Source organism: Lycorma delicatula, chromosome 1 (genome assembly GCF_047948215.1).
Source record: "Lycorma delicatula isolate Av1 chromosome 1, ASM4794821v1, whole genome shotgun sequence".
Taxonomy (NCBI): domain Eukaryota; kingdom Metazoa; phylum Arthropoda; class Insecta; order Hemiptera; family Fulgoridae; genus Lycorma; species Lycorma delicatula.
Genome location: NC_134455.1, coordinates 361,675,440 through 361,687,923, shown reverse-complemented (window position 1 = coordinate 361,687,923; position 12,484 = coordinate 361,675,440).

The following is a 12,484-nucleotide window of genomic DNA, read 5'->3' as shown; positions in this document are numbered from 1 at the left end:
ATTTAATTAAGTAATCGTAGTATCTAAGGGGAAGTATATTAAAATATTTATTTATTGTTCTTCATATGATTTTTACGTATATTTTCCATATTTGTTGCTTAAGAAGTTAAATTTTAAACTTTTTTAAAGAGTATTTAATATCTATGTATCTATCTATTGTAAGACATTTTTCTTATGAAATATGCCGGCAGACAAAATTTATCTATAATTATGTTAATATACTTTTAAGATTAAATTCTGCATACATAGCTCTGTTGGTAAAATATAATGTTAAAATCAACTTACCAATAGATTAGTTAATTCTTTCAAACATTTTCGGCTATTCCGCCATCTTCAGGAGGATTGATCTTATAATAATTTAAAATTAAATTATAAAGATATATAAAATTCACAAGATAAAGCTGTTAGAATCATAACAATTGATAATGATGATTTTATTACTATTATATTATGATAATTGAATGATTGTGTTATTATTATTATTAATTATTATTATTATTATTTTTTTTTTCTTTCCGTAGGGGAGGAAAAAGCTCTGCCAGCCGCCGTCAGGCCCGCACTGACGGCAGTGCGGGGCTCTCACCCACTAAAAAACCTCCCCTCCTATCATGCAGGGGGCGGATCTAAGTCATATGGTGTGTACAGCCCCTGCATGATCACTCATGAATGAGTGAATATTCACTCTACTATCCGAATCCATGTGACCGGAAGGCGTCCCCAGGGGGCGATCGACGAGCGACGACTCCGAGGATCCCCCGCCGCCGATCACCAGAAGCTCCAAGTCTCCATAGATTCGCATCTACTCAGCCTGCCGTCGCCTCTCTTCATTGGCCTTCTCTCGCACCATTGATGCGATCGTAGTCGACACACACTCCCACGCGTTGCTATTGGTGAGCATCACCTTGATTATATTGTTGGCCCCCTCCACACCCTGATCCTCGAGCACTACGCGGAAGTTGCGCTATCTAGGGCAAAAAAATACTACATGCTCTGCTGTATCCAGTCCGCCGCAATCGTGACAGCGACTTGTATGGCATCTGCCCATCCTGTACAGGTAGTCCCGAAAACATCCATGTCCAGACAGGAACTGGGTGAATTCGTAGCCATGATTTCGCTCCACCCAGTTCCTGACCCCTCTTATGTGCCCATAGGTCCACCTTCCTTTGTCCGAATCTCGCCATCTGTCTCGCCAAGCCATGTAGAGACCGTCGTGCCTCCATTCTGTCCCCTCCATTCACTATTGAAGCTCTCATTTGCGCTGTAAATCTATGGGCGGTACTCCAGCTATAACCGAAGCCGCCACGACGCTGATCATACGATTCCCTGCGATGACACGTATGTTTAGCCTACGTCGTTGCATAACCAAACGCCTCACGTTCCTGGCCCTCGACAACGCTCCCAGCCATACAGGAACTCCATACAACACCACCGAAGAGTACACACTGGCCAACAGTTTCGACTTACTCGTTTGAGGACTGCCCTTATTTCTCATCATGTTGCTCAGCGCCTTCACCACATTTTCGCCCTTTCTCGCCGCCTCCTCAACATGTATAGTAAAGGATCAGTGCTTGTCTAGCCACACGCCTAAATACTTCGCGGCTGGACTAGGGTGGACTTTCGTGTGTCCCACTCTAAAACGCAATGGATGCAGTCTGCGTCTTCCAGCCATAACAACTTCACTTAACACGTTGTGTTTATTATTATTATTATTATTATTATTATTATTATTATTATTATTATTATTATTATTATTATTATTATTATTATTATTATTATTATTATTATTATTATTATTATTATTATTATTATTATTATTATTATTATTATTATTATTATTATTATTATTATTATTATTATTATTATTATTATTATTATTATTATGGTAATCATAACAACTGTGGCGTTCTTACAAACCGAACGTACTTACTTTTACTTTAAATTTACAATTTTTAACTTATGACGATCAAATGTTTGATTCTAACAATTTGATATATCTTTTTATTTTAATTTTAGATTATTACTAGCAGCAGAGGTGTGCTGTAGGTACGTTCTCCGCAACTAGACCCTCCGGGCGGGTTGTCCTGCTGGGTGGCGTCTCGGAATGGGATTTTTAGGTGTCAAAAGTGATTACTTTTTCTGTAAAAGTAATTTTTTTTTTAACGATGAAAATTAATATAACGAAAGTTAAATTAGAAATTTAACTATACAAATTAATACTAACGAATCAGGATTTTCCGTTAGTGATCGGTACATTCTGGTACCTACCTTTTGGTTATAGTTCATTATTTTATGAAGAAAAACTATCACATAAAAAAAAAATATATTATTATTATATATTTCTCATATACGTCAATATGCGATATATAGATATATATATATATATATAAACAAGTATACCCTTTTTTTCCTGTTTAGCCTCCGGGAATCACCGTCAGATATTACTTCAGAACATGAATAAGGATGATATGTAGGAGTACAAATGAATTGTAGTCTTGTACAGTCTCAGGTCGACCATTTCTGAGATGTGTGGTTAATTGAAACCCATCCAACAAAGAACATCGGTATCCACGATCTAGTATTCAAATCCGTATAAAAGTAACTGCCTTTACTAGGATTTGAACGTTGGTACTCTCGACTTTGAAATCAGCTGATTTGCGAAACGCGTTTACCCTTAGGCCCACCCAGTGGGTTACGCTCAGTATAATGTGGTACGTAGTTTTTCAATAAACCAACTCTATGGAAATTTGTTCACTTGATACAAGAACATAATACTTTTACAATTATTACAGCCTAATGGTGCAAAACTTTTAAATAATAGTTTTACTACTTAAATTTATTTTCTAACAATAGTAAAATGGACATATCTGTAAAAAAAAGCTTAAAATCGTTCAGATCATTATTTTTTTATTGTAAAATTGAAAATTGAATTTTAAAACTGTACCATTATTTTATTATCGAAAAATACAATACAGTAAGTACTATTTATACTTTTTAAAATGAAAATTCCATTAACACATATAGTTATCAGTATTATTCAACGCCCTTTACTTATCAATTCTTTTAGAAAATCTATTTGAGAAAAATTTATTAAGAAGGGTTTAGAAATATTTTCTTTATTTTCAAATATTCCAAATTAAATAAACTTTTATACTATCGGTTATATCATAAATGCTTCTTAATAAATTAAATTATTAAATTGAAATATAAATTTTCATAACTTTCAGCTTCATTTATTATTTTATTATTTTTTTTCATGTCATTCGGTTATGACCAAGCTTTACCAAGGTTTCCCTTGATCCATTCAAGCAGATGTTGGGGAGTATAATATCTATATACCTGATACAATTTATTAATATTTTATTATGTACAAATTTGGAGTTTCAGCGGAAAGTGGGTCGAGAAAAGTTGTTTTGTTCGACCTGATTTTATAGTGAATTTAATAAGATTACTGAATAATTGAGGTTACGCAGTAAGCGGTAGTTATGTTTTACGAGATTATATCTTATCATCGATTGTCTGGACATTGCAGATAAGAAATTCATTTTATCGCTGTTGGAAATAATATTAAGAGACATAAATTAAATTATATTGAATTAAAATTAAAGTCGACTGCCATATTTATTATTTTATGATCTGGGTTTCGGCTGATATATTTTAAAAGAAATATTGGAGGATTAAGTTTAATTTATTTGTATTGATATAAAATTGATAATAAGTACGAAAGTTTTATAGTTAAAAAATCAAACAAATTAGAATATACACTATTAAACTGCTGTTAATAATTTTAAAAATGAAATTAAAAAAGATTTATGAAAGGTCAATTGGACCGAATTACAAATAATTTTATTAATTTATTGAAAGAAGTAAATGATAAAGTTAATGGCAAACAAAAATTAATTTTCTTGGAGAAGTAGGAAGAAAGCCATTTTAATTCATGAAATCGAGAAGAAAAGTGAATATCGGCGATATTTTGAGGGACTGCGTTACCTTTTTAATAGATACGAAAATTCACATGGATGTTACTATGGATGAGATTGATTTTATCTGGTGATTAGAAAAGTAGAAATACCCTAGGCCAATTGGGACTCGAGTTCTGTCGATTCACGAAATTTGAGAAAGGAAGTGCTGAGTGAGAAAGAGAAGAGAAAGTGAAAGGTAGTTGGTGAGAGAGAGTGGTGGGGAGAGAAACCCACCGGGTTGGTCTAGTAGTAAACTCGTCATCGGAAATCAGCTGATTTCGAAGTTGAGAGTTCTAAGGTTCAAATTCTAGTAAAGGCAGTTACTTTTATACACATTTGAATATTAGGTCATGGATTCCAGTATTCTTTGGTAGTTAGGTTTCTTCTCAGGAATGGTCGACCCGAGACTGTACAAGACTACATCTCATTTACACTGATACTTATCATTCTCATTCATCCTATGAAGTAACACCCCTTAAGGTGGTTGCGGAAGCTAAACAGAAAAAAAAACGTAGAAAGAGATTAAAATACGCCTATCTGAATTAAGAAAGAAGCCGTAATAAGAAAGGGAGTCCGACAAGAATGTTCCCTATCTCCGTTACTTTTTAATCTTTACATGGAACTAGCAGTTAATGATGTTAAAGAACAATTTAGATTCGGAGTAACAGTATAAGGTGAAAAGATAAAGATGATACGATTTGCTGACGATATAGTAATTCTAGCCGAGAGTAAAAAGGATTTAGAAGAAACAATGAACGGCATAGATGAAGTCCTACGCAAGAACTATCGCATGAAAATAAACAAGAACAAAACAAAAGTAATGAAATGTAGTAGAAATAACAAAGATGGACCACTGAATGTGAAAATAGGAGGAGAAAAGATTATGGAGGCAGAAGAATTTTGTTATTTGGGAAGTAGAATTACTAAAGATGAACGAAGCAGGAGCGATGTAAAATGCCGAATAGCACAAGCGAAACGAGCCTTCAGTAAGAAATATAATTTGTTTACATCAAAAAATAATTTAAATGGCAGGAAAAGATTTTTGAAAGTGTATGTTTGGAGTGTCGCTTTATATGGAAGTGAAACTTGGACGATCGGAGTATCTGAGAAAAAAAGATTAGAAGCTTCTGAAATGCGGTGCTATAGGAGAATGTTAAAAATCAGATGGGTGGATAAAGTGACAAATCAAGAGGTATTGCGGCAAATAGATGAAGAAAGAAGCATTTGGAAAAATATAGCTAAAAGAAGAGACAGACTTATAGGCCACATACTAAGGCATCCTGGAATAGTCGCTTTAATATTGGAAGGACAGGTAAAAGGAAAAAATTGTGTAGGCAGGCCACGTTTGGAATATGCAAAACAAATTGTTAGGGATGTAGGATGTAGAGGGTGTACTGAAATAAAACGACTAGCACTAGATAGGGAATCTTGGAGAGCTGCATCAAACCAGTCAAATGACTAAAGACAAAAAAAAATCTGAATTAATAGATTACTCCATCACCGATACACTTGATGATTATTTCAGAAAAATTAAAAGTAATAAAAAGTAATCGGCCGGTTAAACAGGTAGGATTTCGTGCAAGTTTTTTTACAGTTCATCATATATATATGTACTCTATCAGATTGCTGCAAAAGAAGTTGAAAACCAAAACATTATACATATAGACATTGACTGATAACAAAAAAGGTTTTATTTCAGTTCGGCATACGGTTTTATACAAAGCGTAAGCGGATCAAACAAGGGCTACAAAAAAAGTAAATTGGAATTATAAAATATATTTATTCAAATTATAAATCAAGCCACCGGGTCGGTCTAGTGGTTAACCCGTCGTCATAAATAAGTCAGTTAACAACTGATTTTTTAAATCGAAGGTTCTGATGTTCTAATTCTAGTAAATGCTAGTTTTTTTTTTTTTTAATACGGATTTGAATAATAGACAGTGGAATGAAATTTAGTGGTTGGGATTCAATTAATCACACGTCTCAGGAATGATCGGCCTGATGCTGTACATGACTACAGCTCATTACATGTCTTATATATCATCCTCAACTCATTTGGCCATGGGGGGGGGGGAGTTGCTTATTGTTCACTAGTTGAATAGATTACAACATAGACATTAAGAAAATATAAAATAGTAAATCAAGAACACTTATACAAACGAAATGGGTCATACTTTAGAAATTCCCCAACGTGTTACAAAGGGTGATCCACCGTCATCTAGATAATTTGGTTGCATGCATGAAGTGGTTTTTAAGAAATTAGTATGGAAAGATACAAACTATTGAAAAAGTATTTATAAATATTTAAGTTTCATTAATGATTAGGTGTTATTGGTGCGGATAGTTACTGATTTATAAATAATGACAAAAGAGTTAGATTGAGAATGATTAAAAATTGATGAACTAAAATACTAATAATAATAAATGGAGTAAAGAAAGAATTTAAATTGGATTTAAATTGTCCACTGTAAGAAATGTGGACAAATAATGGGGTTTGAAAATAGAGCTGAAAAGGAAATTGAGAGAAGACTGGCTATAGCTTGGAAAAAAATTGGTCAGTGAAATATGTAATGAAAAACAATAAAATCCCATTGAAGAACAAAGAATAATGACATTCTTTATATATGGATGTCAAACCTGGACTCTCACTGATAATATAATCAATCAGTAAAAAATAACACAAAAAATAAATGAGAATTAAGGGACGTAATGAAAATAGAAGACACTCTAATGGAAGAAAATGGGACACGTAATAAGATGTAATGATGGAAGATAAAGCAAACACGCTACGCTTTGGGTTACCTACTGTGACCAGATAAAGGTAGGAAGGCAAAAGATGCAAAGGCAAGATGATACAGTGAAGGTTGCTGGTCAAAAATGATAAGGGAAAAGAACTGGATAGAGATGGGAGACGCCTACGCTCACTAACTGGAACTTGTTTCATCGATTTTGTTATTTATATATATATAAATTTCTTTTATATATACTTTATATATAAAAAAAATCCTTTAAGAAAGAAAAGAAAGAAGTTATACTGACTGGTGGTAAATTACTGACTTCGAAAAATACAACTAATAATTTCCAACATTACTACAAATTAAATGGCTAGGTCAACTAGTAATATTTACTCTAATTATTAAAATATTTCATTTTAAATGTTATATTTTGGAAAATATAAAAATACGTAGTAATTATTGCAGTATGAAACCAGTAAAGGTTTCATCATCATTATTTATATGTATAAAAGGGATATTAAAGTATGGAAACGGCTTAATATTTTAAAGCTGAGGGATATTAGGAGCGGTAGAAACAAGTACGGAACTACATAGTTACAAAATTACTATTATAAGGTGTTTAATTTTGTTGTCCGCCACATTGGATCCACCACATTTTATCAATTTTTTTTTTAATTAGAAAGGTAGACATGTGATACATGATTTTATTGTAAAGTTTTACGAAAAAAAATGGCAAGACCATTTCTCGATAAATGTTTTCGTTTTCGAATTATAAGAAATGAAGTTTGAAAAATTGAAAAAAAAAGATAGAAATAAAATAAGAAAAAACGCTCCGTAGTAACTTTTTTATTTCGTATTATATGCAGAATTACATTCAATAACAAACTCTAAACAATTAATACTGGAAGAATTAATGGCCCAAACACTAATAATAATAATAATACACAATAACTAATAATTTGCAACACTACTGCAAATTAAATGGTCAGGTCGAATAATATTTTATTTATATATCGCAATATTTAATTTAAATTTTATATTTTGGAAATTATATAACGATTTAGTAATTATTGCAGTATAAAAGCAATAAAGGTTTTTTTAGGTATTGGGTGAGGGGGAAGTATTATTGACATCGACGGCTATGGTCATTAGCTCTTTTCCTAAACAATAAAAATAATAAAAAATCCCTTCATAAAAAAATCAGTAGGGAACTTGTCACAGACTAATTTTGTTAGATAGATCATCAAATGTCAAAAATATCAAAAAAGCTTCAGTCAAACAGTTATTAAAAACTCTTCCTTTTAATAATTTCGTCAAAAACTCATAAAACTATCCAAATTTTTATTTTCTATCCCGTAGGTTTACCATTACTTAGGCCATCCTTTTTCTTCTTTTTTTCCTTAATCTGACGGCTTCCAATTCAAATTTTAGGGTGTCTGAGGCCTTGGGGATAGAATTTTTCGATTCTCCGCATTAAATCACGGATAATGTTTTGCTGCCACCATCAGATGATATCTACTTAATTGTGAGCATTGCATCAAATTAAGACTCGATGCAATATCCTCGCTAAAGTGTATGGGAGGATCTGAATGAAACGCTCTCTCTCTCTCATTTAAAGGCCTTCTGGTTTTTGGGGGTTCCTTTGTTGTTTGTCCAACTCTATTTTTTTTTCTATTATCATAGTGTTGTCTTGTTTCTTGATTCCCTGAAAGGGCATTTTCTTTATTTGAACTTTAGCATGCAGTTTTTTTGGTTCAAGCTACTTTTGTGTATCAATCTCATTTTCGTTTTTCTTCCGACTAGTGAAGGCTGGTTGTTATGTTGTACTGCACTCCTTTCTTTGGAAACAACTGCTTTCTTTTGCGTCGGTTTTGGGCTGTTTTTTCTTTAACCATATAGTCGAGTTTTTAATTTAACCTGAGACCACATCCACTAGTTTAAAGGAAGCTACAGCAACCTGTGCAGAAGACGTAGTCTTTGGCGTTCTGCCAAGCACAATTTTTCAAAGCAGTTGTCTTGCTGCATAGTCTTAACCTCTTGAACAGCTACTTCTTGATTATAGATAAGACAATTCCGAGGTCTTGCAGAGTGGCGCCGATGACATCTGACACAGAAAGGTAGATCCCTGGACAGTCATCAGGATGTAGTGGCTCACCAAAACACGGATATTTTACCTTGTGCAACATGCCGCTCTGTATCCCAATCTCAAATATCTAATACATCGCAAAGGAGTCTGGATAAACGGACAAACTTCCAGTCTGTTGAATCCATTCTTTATATTTTCTGGACACTTAAGATTTATTGAAGGTTAGAACGTGCAACTCAGAGTGTACATCTTCTCCACTGCTTCACGTTTTCTATCGTCGAAACGCTACAACTCTTATTCATGAAGTTCTTTCAGAATTTCTTTCTCTGTACACTTCAGCAAATAACTGCACGTGAAAGTTTTTTTTTTATAGCGATCAATTGGTCCTAATCTTAATTAATGCAGATAATATAGGTAAGAAAGCAAATGTTGACAACACTTCCAGACGATAATGGCGAGCAATTTAAAGCCAAGAGAACGATGCCCCGCTAGTCTTCCAAGCTCAGTCCCGGTCAAATAATTTCTTCTCGGTGTAAAGGATCGGAACGCAGGAAATAATTCCGTCCATAAATAAATACTGCCATTAACTCAATAATTATCCGCCAGATAAAAGTCCAATACAGCAGCTAGGAATTTTTGTCCAGGTTCTGCGATTAGTAGGGAGAATGATAAATCTCCCCCTATCCTTGAGTTCCGTTCCGTAGCGTAGCAGTCAGGTTACTCTGTACCAAGTTACTGTTCATTTAACATATGGTTTCAATTAGCTGGAGAAAATTGATTCGATGGCAAAAGGCGTTGGATTCCTTCAGTGAGAAGGAATTCTACGTAACCCGTGATGTTGCAATAACAGACAAGGAATCAACTTGCATCTCTCCGATAAAAACGACAAGTAGAGTTTTAGGAAAGACGTACGTATCTATGAAAATTTTGTTATTAATGAAGAACTTTTAGACTTGCGTCAAGTAATAACAAGGAGAGGCGAAGACGTCTTTAATTAAATAAAATCAATAAGAACATTACAATGGGATAAATTAGATATCATATGCACAAATAAGGTCCAATCTATGATTGGTAAAAAGTAACAGTTGTTTATCATTATTCGATAATTTTTTGAAAAGTGATATTTTTAAGTATCACTGCATACTACTACATTGGAAGGCGATTTACGCTAAAGATATACATTTACATAACGTTCTTGATCCTGTAGTTCGGAGTATAAACAGGATTCGATCACGCGCGCTTATTCGCCGAGAATTTCGTTGCTTGTTTCCCGAAGAGATGGAAGAAGATAGTAAATTAATCCTGTAATGTACTCATGTAATTAATCATTGTAATGTACTCTGGCTTTCAACAGGCAAAGCATTTGACAGGTTTTTGAATTTTTGCGAGAGCGTCTTACATTTTTTGGAAGAAAAAGGTGAATTGCACAGTTACTGTTTGCTTTCAAAAAACAAAGATTTTCTGTGGGATTTGGCGTTTCTTACAGATATTATGGAACATTAGAACAATTTAAATGTAAAACTATAAGGTAAAGATTGCTTGTTTCCGTTGTTATTTAGTTCTATATCTACTTTTGCAGTTAGACTTTATGTTTTTTTTTTAACGATTTTAATAGAAAAAACTGATTATTTTCAAACGAATGATAGAGGTAGCGATCAAACTTGACAACCTTCCTAATTATGATAGATATGAAAACTTAATTTCTAAATTAAAATTCTCATTTGAAACAAGATTTAATTAATGATTTCCCTTTTCTATTGTTACTGAAGACTTGTGCCACTACCCTTCTGAAATTCAAACGGAAATAACAGATCTTCGGCACCATAATATTTTTAAAAATAAATTTAAGGAGGTAATTTTAATCCCAGGCGTTAAAAACTATATTGAGTTTTGAAAATATGTACGAGTTTGCTCTGAAATTTTATTCTAGGAATGACTCTACATATGTTTTTGAACAGTTTTTCACAATTGTGAATATGATAAAAAATAAATTCCAACAAAAACCAACTGGTTCACATTTAAAAAACTTGATATTTTTGGCTTCTTCAAAAATCAATCCAGATAAAAATAAAATTGTAAACACCTAGCAAATTCAAAAACCTCATTAGAGCTTCCTTTCTATTGAAATAGTCTGCCCCTTAAAAACAATTTTGCAGAAAAGTTAATTTTTTGTAGGATGATATTATTTCTGAATAATTCTCTTTATTAGTTTTATTGTAGTTTACATCTTTAATAATTGTGCATGTTTTAATTATTTTTTTTACAATTTATAATTATATTTTGTAATACAGCAGCCATGTTAATATTCAACTGTAAATAATTAATTGTAAAACTAAATATTTTGACTCATTGTTAAATCAACATATCTAAATATTTTTTTAAAAATTAATATTATATTAAAATCATAAGTTTGTACAGTACCTAATTAAATTAAAATTGATGTAACAAGACCGGTATAGCGGACCTGCGTAACGGATTTCTGCCAATTAAAAAGAAAGTAGTAAAAATATAATAATGGGAGGAATCTAGAAATGGGCTAAAAGAAACCCTTTTAGTAAAGATAACAGCTCTGTTTAACAATCATCTTTTGTAATATTACCCACTGACACACCTAAACAGATGTTCGTTCCGTAAGAAGAGTTACCGGACCAAAGTTAGGAATGTATGGTAACGAAAGGGCTCGGTCGATCGTTCTCACGCTTAACTGGGGTCTGGTCCGGCAGGTAAAGAAGGTAGGAGTATAAATACTCCGGGGAAGAAAGTTAAAAGTCAGTTCTACGAGGAGAGTCTGAGATGTAAGTCTGTGAGATGAAGTCTGCGATGTGAGTTCTGCGATTCAATCCGCGAGATCAGTCAGCGACAGTATTCTGCAAGGAGGACAGTGAAAGAGTGAATTTTGAGTGCAAAGTTTGATGCAAGTTAGGTGACGCCACGAGTACCTCCAGTACACGAAAATAAAAAATAGATCGGTGAGTTACTGTAAGACTATAAGTGAAAGAGATAATGTACTAAATCTAATTCATAAACTGTTGGGGTAGTTTTATTTATGAACAGCAGAAGCATTTGCAGTAAAAGAACTTTATACTTGTCTTATCTACTGCCCATTGTTGTTAATTCAAGACTAGTTTTTAAAATTGTTAAGACTAGCTAGTCATGCTATTTATTTTGTCAATGGGACTAAATTCTGGTTTTCGTTGTTTATCTACCTTGAATAAAATCTGACGATTACTTTAAATTTTGTTTTTATATGCAATCTCTGTTTATTATTATTATTATTTATTATTATTATTATTATGGATATTTATGATTATTTGTTTTTTATTGATTGACATTTAGTATTATTATTGTTTACTGGAGCCATTATTGTTATTATTCTAATTATTATTGTGGAATGTTTATTTTTATTATTATTATTTTTTTTACTACTATTCTGATCATTATTGTTATTGTGGTTGCGATTACTATTGTAATTATTATTGATTTGTCTGGTTTTACTTATGTTTTTAAACCAATAAATTGTAATTATATAAATATTCTTAATTGTCAATCTCTCAATATCCTGATCGAGCCGCGAACACGCGATAATATCTAATATTACATGCTTCCTGAGTATCCGTAACCATCTGAATATAAGTTATTTTGAACAGAAAAATGTTTCGTTATTTTTTTTCATTTTTGTTGCTGCCTTATATGATATTTAGGGT